Consider the following 10109-nt stretch of genomic DNA (forward strand, 5'->3'; position numbering starts at 1 on the left):
TGATGAAGATTCATATCTTGTTTTCCAATATTTATACTTGTTAACTTATATTTCTTACCATATTACATTGGCAGGATCTTCAGTATGATGTTGAAAAAGAATGGTAATGATAGGCACCTGAATCTTGTTCTTGAGTTTGATAAGGAAGGCTTCTAATAATTACCCACTGTGTGTGAGGTTTGCTTGAACTTCTGGTTTCTTCCAGTTTTCTGGGAGTTTTGTTTTGTTTTAAAGAGAAATGGGTATTCAATCCCATAACATTTTTTAAAGCATCTATTAAAATGGTGGTATAATTATTACCTTTTAATATGACAGTATAATGAATTACTTGATAGATTTTTCTGATGTTGATCAGCATAGTGGGGTGGGTTCAAATCCCACTTCCTCCTCCACAAACTCCTGTGGATTTATAAGCCTCTGCCCACCTAAATTTTCTAGAAGGTACCTCATGAGACTGTGGGGGGGGGGTGTATGTGTGTGTATGCCTCAAACCTAGAAGAGATTCTAGTTACATAATAAGTACTCGATACTTTTTAAAAGTATTACTTTCTTGGAGGTAAATTCTACATGGTTAGGATTCATTTAACACACTGTTAGATTTTGTTTGCTGAATGTTTACTTATGGCTTTTTTCATTGGTGTGATTAGCTTGTCATATGTTTTACATATCCTCTTTTTGTTCACCTTTGGTATCAGGGTTAGGCTAACTTCCTAGAGTAAGTTGGATAGCTGTTCATCTTTTTCTATGCTCGGAAACAGTTCATATAATACAGAAAATTATCCAGGCCTGTTGTCTATATTTGTATTAGTTATACAGTGCTGTATAATGAATTATCCCAAAACTTAGTGGCTTAAAACAACAGGCATTTGTTATCTCTCAGTTTCTGCAGCTCAAGAAACCAGACATGGCTTAGCTGGATACCTTTGGCTTAGGGTCTCTCACAACCTGCCTTCAAGGCACTGACTGGAAAAAAAAAAAAAAAGGCACTGACTGAGGCGGCAGTTATCTCAAAGCTCAACTGGGACAGGATCCACTTCCAAACTCACTCATGTGGCTCTTGGCAAGTTTCAGTTCCTTGTGGGCTGTTGGATTAAGAACCTCAGTTCCTCGCTAGATGTTGGCCAGAGGACTCCCTCAATTCTTTGCCATGTGAACCTCTCCATAGAGGAGCTCACGACATAGCAATTTGCTTCATCAAGGCCAGCAAGAGACAACCAGAAAATGCCAGCAAGACAAAAATAACTTAATATTTTTGTAACCTGATCTTGGAAGTGACACTCCATCGCTTTTGCCACATTCTGTTCACTAGAAGCAAGCCCACAAGGTCCAACCCACACTTAAGGATTAACCAAAGGTGTGAATACAAGGAGGTAGGGATTATTGTGGGCCATTTTAGAAGCTCTCTACCACAACTTTTACAGGTAGTTCTTTGACTACCCTTCCAGTTCTTCTCTGGCTATCAGTCTAACCAATTTTATACTACTTCTTAGATGACTTTGGTAATTTATAACTTCTTAACAAGTAATTTCATCTAGGTTTTCAAATTTATCTGTAAAATAAAGCAATCTTCTCTAGAGCCTAAATTCATTCCTATTATTATGTCTTCCCTCTCTTTTTCTTTATCAGAAAGAGCACTTATATATTTCATTGGTCATTTCAAACAACCAGTTTTTCATTTATTGCTCAATTTTTTTTTAAAGATTTTATTTATTTATTTTGCAGAGAGAGACACAGCAAGAGAGGGAACACAAGTAGGGGGAGCAGCAGGTAGAGGGAGAAGCAGGCTTCCCGCTGAGCAGGGAGCCTGATGCAGGGCTCGATCCCAGGACCCTGGGATCATGACCTGAGCCGAAGGCAGACACTTTATGACTGAGCCACGCAGGTGCCCCTATTGTTCAACTTAAAAAAATTTTTTTTCTTTCATTGATTTCTGCTTTTATCGATATCAATTCCTTGAGATTTCCCTTGTGGCTTAATACATCATTCATTTTTATAAGTCTTTCATGTGCATTTTGAAAAGTGTGTGCATTTTCTGTTTGTTAATACAAACATACATTTGTTCAAGTTTGTTGATTGTATTATTTAAATCCTGTATGTTCTTGTTTAGTTAGGTTAGTTAGTAAGTTAGTTAGCACCTGATGTGATAATTCCTGTGGAAAGTGTGTTTTTATGCTACGATAATGAATTTGCTGATCTCTATTTTAAGCCTAAATTGTAAGGGCTTAGAGTTATATCTTTGTGGAAGCCTGTACCCATTATTGATGAAGTATTTTAATCTTTTTTATTGCTTTTTTTGTTTTGAATTGTTTTGTCTAACATTAATATTGTTATACCTGTATTCTTTGTATGGGCACTGGAGTATATTTTTCAATTCTTTTATTTTCAACCTTTTGGTGCTATTTTGTTTTACAAATGTGTCTTGTAAATGGTTTAAGAAGTATACATTTTATTTCTAAGCTTCTAGGGTTCACCTGCACAATATTACTACACATACTAAAACTTTAATATAAATTCTCTGTCAACATTTAACATTAATCAGTATCTCTATTCTCCCTCCAAACAAGGCAAGAAACTTAGAATGCACTTTCTTACCTCTTTTCCCTCTTTGCCATCCCCTCCCCATGTTGTCACCCCACTCACTTCTTGCACTGATATCTTCTCTTACAGATTTACTGATTTATTTGCTCATTTCTTACTATATCTCACCTTTTGTGTTCGAATTCATTGTGTTCCTTAGCGTCATATATTTACTATTGGTTATTTCACAGAAGATTTGTGACTTATAAGCTTTCTGAGTGCTTGGATGTGTTGAAAATGCCTTTGTTTTACCCTCTCCATGGTCTCTTTCTATTGATCACTAAGTGTATTCTTGAATGGTAATAACTTTTTTTAAAAAATATAGTATCTATCATTTCTAGAGATTTGGAATATAAGAAGGAGTCTATTAGGGATACTCGATCCACCATTTACTCTCCCCATACCTGTCTATTCACTCAGGTCTTACTAATATCTGTGGACCAGGGCTGGGAAAACCACCCTTCTACCATCCCTTTCTTTGTTCACCTGCCCCTACCAGGAAGTTTGGTCAATTATCAGGACTCATTGGGTCAAGTCACTATGCATCACATATTAGGATAAAGGTGTGGATTGGTCCTCTTTTTCTCTTTCACCCATGTGGCTGAAGCCATGTGCTAGCTTAGGGACAGCTTTTAGTCAGCCATTAGTCTTTTTTGTCTCTTTCTTCCATGATGCTAATGAAAGTGTGTTAAGATCCATTCGGGCTTGGCCTTGCAGTTTCCAACTGAGATCCCCTCAAGACTCTAGGCTAGGCTGCACACGTCTGCCTAGTGGCCTGGTACCTGAGCTCACACTGAGGTTTGACACCCGAAGCCCAGCTAACAGCAAAGTGCTATTCTGCTTTCCTTTGTTATTGTTCTATGTGGATATATCTCTCCTGAGAACCTTGTGGGGCGAGCTAGTTTGGGTCTGGGGTAATATTTTGGTATTCTTAGGAAATTTGGCCACAAAAGAATACTATTGCACTAGATTTCCACCAATAGCTTCACAGTAACATTCGTGCAGTTGTACTTCATTAACAATATCAAGAGTAAAACTGAATATGCCTTCAGTGAAGAAGACATGGGTGTCAATTTCAATGTGCCAGAGCCCCAGAGCTATGGTGTAAGTTTATAAGGGCTATGGACTAAAACTCCAGGGTGCTCCTTTCTAATCATAGACTATGTGAATGCACACCCCCCCCCCCAGAATTGTGCACCGCAACACTATGAGGTGTCCCTGTCCAGCCCTGCCGCAGCTGCCTGTAAGCATGTTTGCCAATCTTTTTGCCTTTAGCAAATGATCCTATAAATGTCTGCTGTCCTAACATTCCAAGTCTTGTCATGGTGCCTTATCCCATTCTCCTCGGATGAGACCTGTCAGCCCTTTGACACCTGCTTGGGTTAAACTTGAGGCTTAGATAGCGAACATGGCCCAAATTACATAGATAGGAAGTGGAAGAACCAGTGTTCCTACTGACTCCAAAGTCTATACTCTGTCTACTGCAGGCAAAGGGCTGGAGAAATGCAACTGGCAAAATGGATGAGGTCTTATACCAGCCCATGAAGGGCAAGGTTTTCCCAGACTCGTCGATTCATTTGTCACATTGCCCCTAAGTCTCTACTGGGCAATCAATCACCTAAGGTCTCTCCTAACTCTACTATTTGGTGATATAGGGTATCTCCAATCTCTCCTACATTACTGAGTCCCCTTTTGGTTGCAAATGGTAGGAATCTAACTCAAACTGGCCTAAGTCAAAATAGGATTTTGTCAATTCACATAAATGTAAAGTACAAGGGTGGTCTGGTCAGACAGTGCTAGATCCCAAGCTCAAATGAGGCTTATCCATCTCTTAGATGCCCATTTCTCTTTGTAGGCATCATTCTCAGACAGACTCCTCTCACAGAATCCCCGAGACTCTAGGCTTATGTCTTTTGGCTGATCAATCCCTAGTGTCTCATTCCTTATACTTTCATCAAAAGTTTCAGGGAGGATTTGTATTGGCCCAGCTGTGGTCACATGACTCTGCATAAATCAATTACTCTGTCCAGTGTGATGGAATGCTCTGAGTGGCCAGGGCTGGGTCAGCCATCAACCCTTGATGCTGACTGATATGAATTCACAGCATGGGAGGGGTAGTTTCTCAAAAAAAAATTTGGGGTGCTGTTATTAAAAGAGAAAGAATGGATGCTGAGCAGATTAAAACAATGGCCTCCTGCATTTCTCATGGTTTTTTTTTTTTTTCATTTTTTAAAGATTTTATTTATTTATTTGACAGGAAGAGAGAGAGAGAGAGAATAAGCAGAGGGAGCTGCAGAAGGAGAGGGAGAAGCAGGCTCCCCGCTGAGCAGGGAGCTCTATGATGAGGGGCTCCATCCTAGGACCCTGGGATCATGACCTGAGCTGAAGGCAGACGCTTAACCGACTGAGCCACCCAGGCGCCCCTGTATTTCTCATTTTACAGACGAGAAAACTGAGACCCAGAGAAGGGTAGGGACTAGCCCATAATTATATGATTTTTGTATCAAGCAATAGTAAGTGACTTCTGCAGGCCAAGCATTTCGAGAAGCTGCCTCTTGCTTCTGCCCCAGCATCAGAGATGCTAAGACACCCAGTGGCAGGCTTGCAAATGTGTGCTGTGAAAAAATACCGTGGGATGGAAATCAAGACACCCTCGATCCTAGTCCTAGTTCTGCCACGAACTTGCTGAGTGAATTTGGGCAAGCCCCTTCTTCACTCTAGGACTCAGTTTCCCCATCTGTAAGCTGAGAGGGCTGGATTGAATGGTCAGAAAACATACGGTCAGAAAAAATTGATGTTTTTCTTCCACTCTCGGGGAAGGGGAGAGAGAAGGAAGAAGACGGAGGGGGAGTTTCTCCTCTCTATCTGGAACCATGTGGAATTTCTGCAGTGGGGACATTTAACCTGACTTTCATTTGAGGTGAAATGTCTGATATTCCTGATAGTAATAACATGCCCTGGATGGGGCAGGGAGGAGAAAGTTTCCCTGGAAAGAATGTCAAAAAGCCCCCCTCTGTTCCTTCTCTTGAAGCACAACTCCTGGCAGGCAGGCCTCCGAGCACAAGTGTCCAGGAAAGTGGGTGTTCCTGAGAAGCTGGGGTCAGAGGAATCCATCCTGGGTTGGCAGGCAGCCATTATGGCTGCATGTCAGGCTTTCGGCACCTCCTTCTCCCTTCAGTGTGCCCTGTTCTGCCCTGCTATGCCTATTGGTTGGCTTCAGGCTGGGCCAAGAAGAGTGGAAGGCTAGGGTGAGGGCCAAACAATGGGTGGTGCATGAGATGCCACCTGAGATGTCCGGCATGGGCCCTGGCAGAGCAGAGAAGGGAAGTGGTGTGAGCACATGGGTGTGTTGGGGTGTGGGGGCGGGGGTGTTTGTGGACAATAGCTAGCTTCTACTACTTGTGCTTGTCCCTCCCTAGATAGCCACCCCACCCCCCAACTGGGTCCATCTCCTCCTCATTGGGAGGTCTCTTGGCTGCCACCCCATCCTTTCCTGCTGCAACACAAATGTTTCATCTTAACCCTCCCTCTGTCACAAGCTAGGCCCTAGCCCAAAGAGGTGTGGGGAACAGGGTCACTCATTCATTAAGAAATGCAGCTAAAATTTCTCAACTCTTTTCACTACTGGCTAAATGCACTGTATGTTAAACAATGAAAGTGGAAGTCCTGCCTTGTGTCTAACTTTGTCCCTTCATACTGTATTTATTCTCCTCTGGAGCTAGCAAACCGCTGGTCACCAGCCACTACATAAACAGTGCTTGGAGTCAGTGAATAAGTGATGCCCTTGCCCTCCCCCCTTGCCGGGTTTCCCATCTCTCCCCCAGCCTGTTTTCCTGCCTTAATGATCCTTCTGTGATGGGGTGATGAGTGGGCACTGGAGAGCCCATGCTGACCGACTAGCCCCGAGCAGGCAGCCCTCCAATTACCCACAGCGCTCAGGCGAAGAGCAGGCAGGGGGTGGGGAGAGAGGGCTTTCTTCCCCCCTTTAAATATATATATTTAAGCAAGGAAACAGATTTCACTTTCAATCTTCTTTCCAAGAGATTGTTATAAACAAAAGCAGGTCTGGGGTAGGAGGAGGAGGGGGAAGAGAGGAAAATGATTTGGGAGATTAAGGAGGCAGCCACGACAGCGTCCCTTTTTAAACCTCAATAAGGTTGTTTTTCTTGGTCGTTTTTTTTCCTCCTTCCCTCTCCAGCCAGCATTACTTAAAAGGAACATTATGTTATCACAAATCAGATTTCCAAACATCATCTCCAGGTCACTATGAACAGCTCAGCAATTTGGCTACAGATTCCTGGAGAAGGCGTCCCCTTTAACCTCAAACTCAGGAGGGAGCTGCCCCCCATTGCAAATGCTGGGGAAGCCCTCCTGGCTGAGAGAAGTGAGAGGAAGGGCTTGGGGGGCTGGGCTGCACCCTTGTGCCTTCAGGGAGGAGAGTGTGGCTACTCATCACCATGCCACCCCACCTCCATATGCCTGCAGGGGGAAGCTGGGGGGTCTCGCTGCCCCTTGGAGGATCTCCTTGGCTCTGCTGGGTGGGGGCTGGACCTAGTTGGGGCAATGTGGGTTTCATTTTTCCTCTGCCATAAACTTGGGGCTTATTGATGCCACGGAGCTGCCAGGGGAGATTAAAGTCAACGTTGGCGCCCTAGTTCCAAGGCATGGTGAGAGACCACAAGTATTCCAGCTGTGACAGTGTGGGCCAGGGTGAGAGATAAGGGTGAGGCTGAGGGTGTGGGGCAGCTGAAGGGTTTCTGGAAGAGTGATGCCATGCCTACGGTCTCTTCCTTCTGGCCACATACAAGGCTACCCTTTGCCCTCAACCTTATTCTCCCTTCTGAAGATTGGGCAAGAGTTGAGGAGGAGAAGAAAGACAAGGCAGGCTAGAAAGTGTCTGAAGTGTGTAGACCTGGGATGGAACTGCAGTAAGAAGGATTTGGGATAGACACGAAGGATTTCCAAATAGTGAAGACTCAGAACTGGTGGAGCAATTTTTCTCACAAAGAATTGAGATGAACCAGTGAACTGTAAAGAGTTGGTGATCTTGGCCTCTAACCAAATGGAAGCAGCTGAGTGACAATAATTGGGATTGGGGTCCCTGCATGTTTTGTGAGTACTCCACTGTCATAGAACAGAGCCAAGCGCAAGAGGTTAAATTCCAGGTCCTCAAGCCAGAACATTCCTCCGATGATCCTACCTCCATTAACATTTGTGTACTTCCCAATAGCCCTGGGGGGACAAGAATTGGGACCTCCATTTTATAGATGGGGAAAAAAAGTTCAAAGAGGAAGTGGCTCAGGAAGACCACACAAGAAGTGAGTTAAGGAGTTGGAACTAGACCTCCCATCTCCTGGCCTTCAGCGCCAGGCTCTTTTCTTTGGCCCTTGCCATTATGGGTAGACCTTTGCAGGCCGGTCCTTGCTCCAGTGACTTCCTAAATGAAGCAGATGACAAGGCCGGCTCAGGAGTAGGCTCTGGGCTTTGAATGGGGTGGACATAGTGGGATAGTCCAAACAACAAAGGATGGCCCTGCCAGTGTGGAACCTACAGAAAGAGCTCCACCAGCAAGCGCAAAACTCAGTGAGGGCTGTGTGGGAGGCTGGGGTGCCAGAGATGGCTGGAAACAGAGAACAGCCCAGCACTCTGAGGATCAGGGAGGTGAGTCGCCACTCTGTGACTTTGGTGTGAGAGGAGCCAAGGGGACTCCTTGGAGTCAACCTAGGGGTCACAGCTGGCCAAGAGTACCTTCCTCAGGAGCTTCATGGCGGCCCAGGGGCCGCATCCAGTACAGGGCAAGGAAAAGCAACCCACACCTTCCACGGGCCAGATCTTTGCACATCGTTATCCCGTTGACTCCTACCAATGGTCTTGTGAGGTGATTTTGGTCTCCATTTCATGATGGGAAAGTCGGGCTTTACTTGTCAAGTAAAATAAGAAGCTTGCTCGTCAATAACCCAGCACAAACGCTAGATTTGAACTCAGTTCTGTCTCATTAAGACTTGCACTCTCTCTGCTAAGCTATGACCTCAAGAGTGCAGTCTGAGACCATTCAGGGGTTATGGTGGAAGGGGCCTCACAAAGGCCACGAGGGAACCCTGAGTTTGGAGGGTTCTGGTCTTTGATCCTCCAGGTTTCCCACTCTAAGGGCCCTCAGACTCCCTGACTGCAGGAAGTGGACCCAGGAGCCTGGGCAGGCCAGAGATCAGTAGCTTAGGGGGCTGGGGTTCCAGCTGGGGACAGCCTCCTGCCACTCCCCCAATCTCTAGATTCCTCCTTCCTTTTAAGTTCCCTAGCTCTCCCTCCAGAGCTCTCAGACTCAGCACCCCAAGAAAGCTCTGTCCCAGGAGAGGGGGCACTGAGGGGGCGTTCTGCTTTGCTCCTCATGCCACTAACTTCTGGGCATCTGGCCGGGCTGCCTGTCTGCCCCAGTCCTTTGGGAAGGGAGCTGGAGGCAGCCTTGGGTAGGCTGATGCTCAATTCACCACCCCCATAACCAGGCCGCTTAGCTATCAACACTGAGCATGCAGAGGCCTCTCCCTTGCTTGCTTTATTTATCTTGGCCCAAGGACAATGAAGCCCGGATCTGAGGGGAGGATGGAGAGGCCATTTCCAATATTTCCTCCTGGCCTCTCTATGCCCCTGATATGCCCCTTAGTACCCGGGAGGAGAGGGCAGAGGTTGATGGTCTGAAAACAATGGCTGTAAGCAGGGGTGGGAGGGTGGGGAGGGAGGACTCAGTGTCCACAAACCCTGTCATGGGCCTACAGGTAATGAATGTATACCACCCCCAGAATGCGACTGTGAGACCTGGCAGGGAGGGCCAAGGCCTCAGACCTCGGACCTTCCGCTGAGCCCACCCCAGGGCCAGCCTCAGGCAGCTGTGGGTAGGACAAGGGTAAGGGCTGGTGTTCCTGTCTCAGGGCCAGGACCGCACAGCCGTGCAAAACTGCCAGCCCTGGGAACCACTGTGGAGAATCCTCTGTCTAGGCCACTAGGAGGAGGGGGCTTGTGGGCCCACCTGGGGCCCCAGGAAGCTTCCGACTAGCATCTCAGGAGCCCATTTGCCCTAGCAGAGTGGCCCCACCATGGAGCTCCCGGCCATCTCCCTCTCTGGCTTGTTTGCACTGCGGGAATCCCTGTCTCCATTTATCATGTCCCCCGCCACACCCAGCGCTGTCCTTCAGCCAAGCCACACACATGGAACTGCTTTCATCTCCCTCCTCTGCTGGGCCTGCCCTTTCCCAAGGGCTCAGGGACTTCACTCCTCTGAATTCCCTCCGATTTGTCTCCATCACCCCCATGCTCCGGAAGGTTCGGCTGCACAGTGGCCTCAAGACGAGAGGCGGGAGGCTTGGCGGCTGCAGTGGGCTGTCCTGCTCCCCAGGCCCCACTAACATTAGGGAGGGGAGGACATTTCCAGTGTCTCTCAGCCTCCCTCTTCCCTTCTGGGCTCTGCAGGGGCCTGAGGTGCTGGAGGGTGGGGGTTGTCACCCCAGTTCAGTCAGCAAATGCCTCTGAGCCATTCCAAT

The sequence above is a fragment of the Mirounga leonina genome, unplaced genomic scaffold (assembly GCF_011800145.1).
Source record: "Mirounga leonina isolate KUSES-001 unplaced genomic scaffold, KU_Mleo_1.0 Mir_204, whole genome shotgun sequence".
NCBI classification, from domain to species: Eukaryota; Metazoa; Chordata; class Mammalia; order Carnivora; family Phocidae; genus Mirounga; species Mirounga leonina.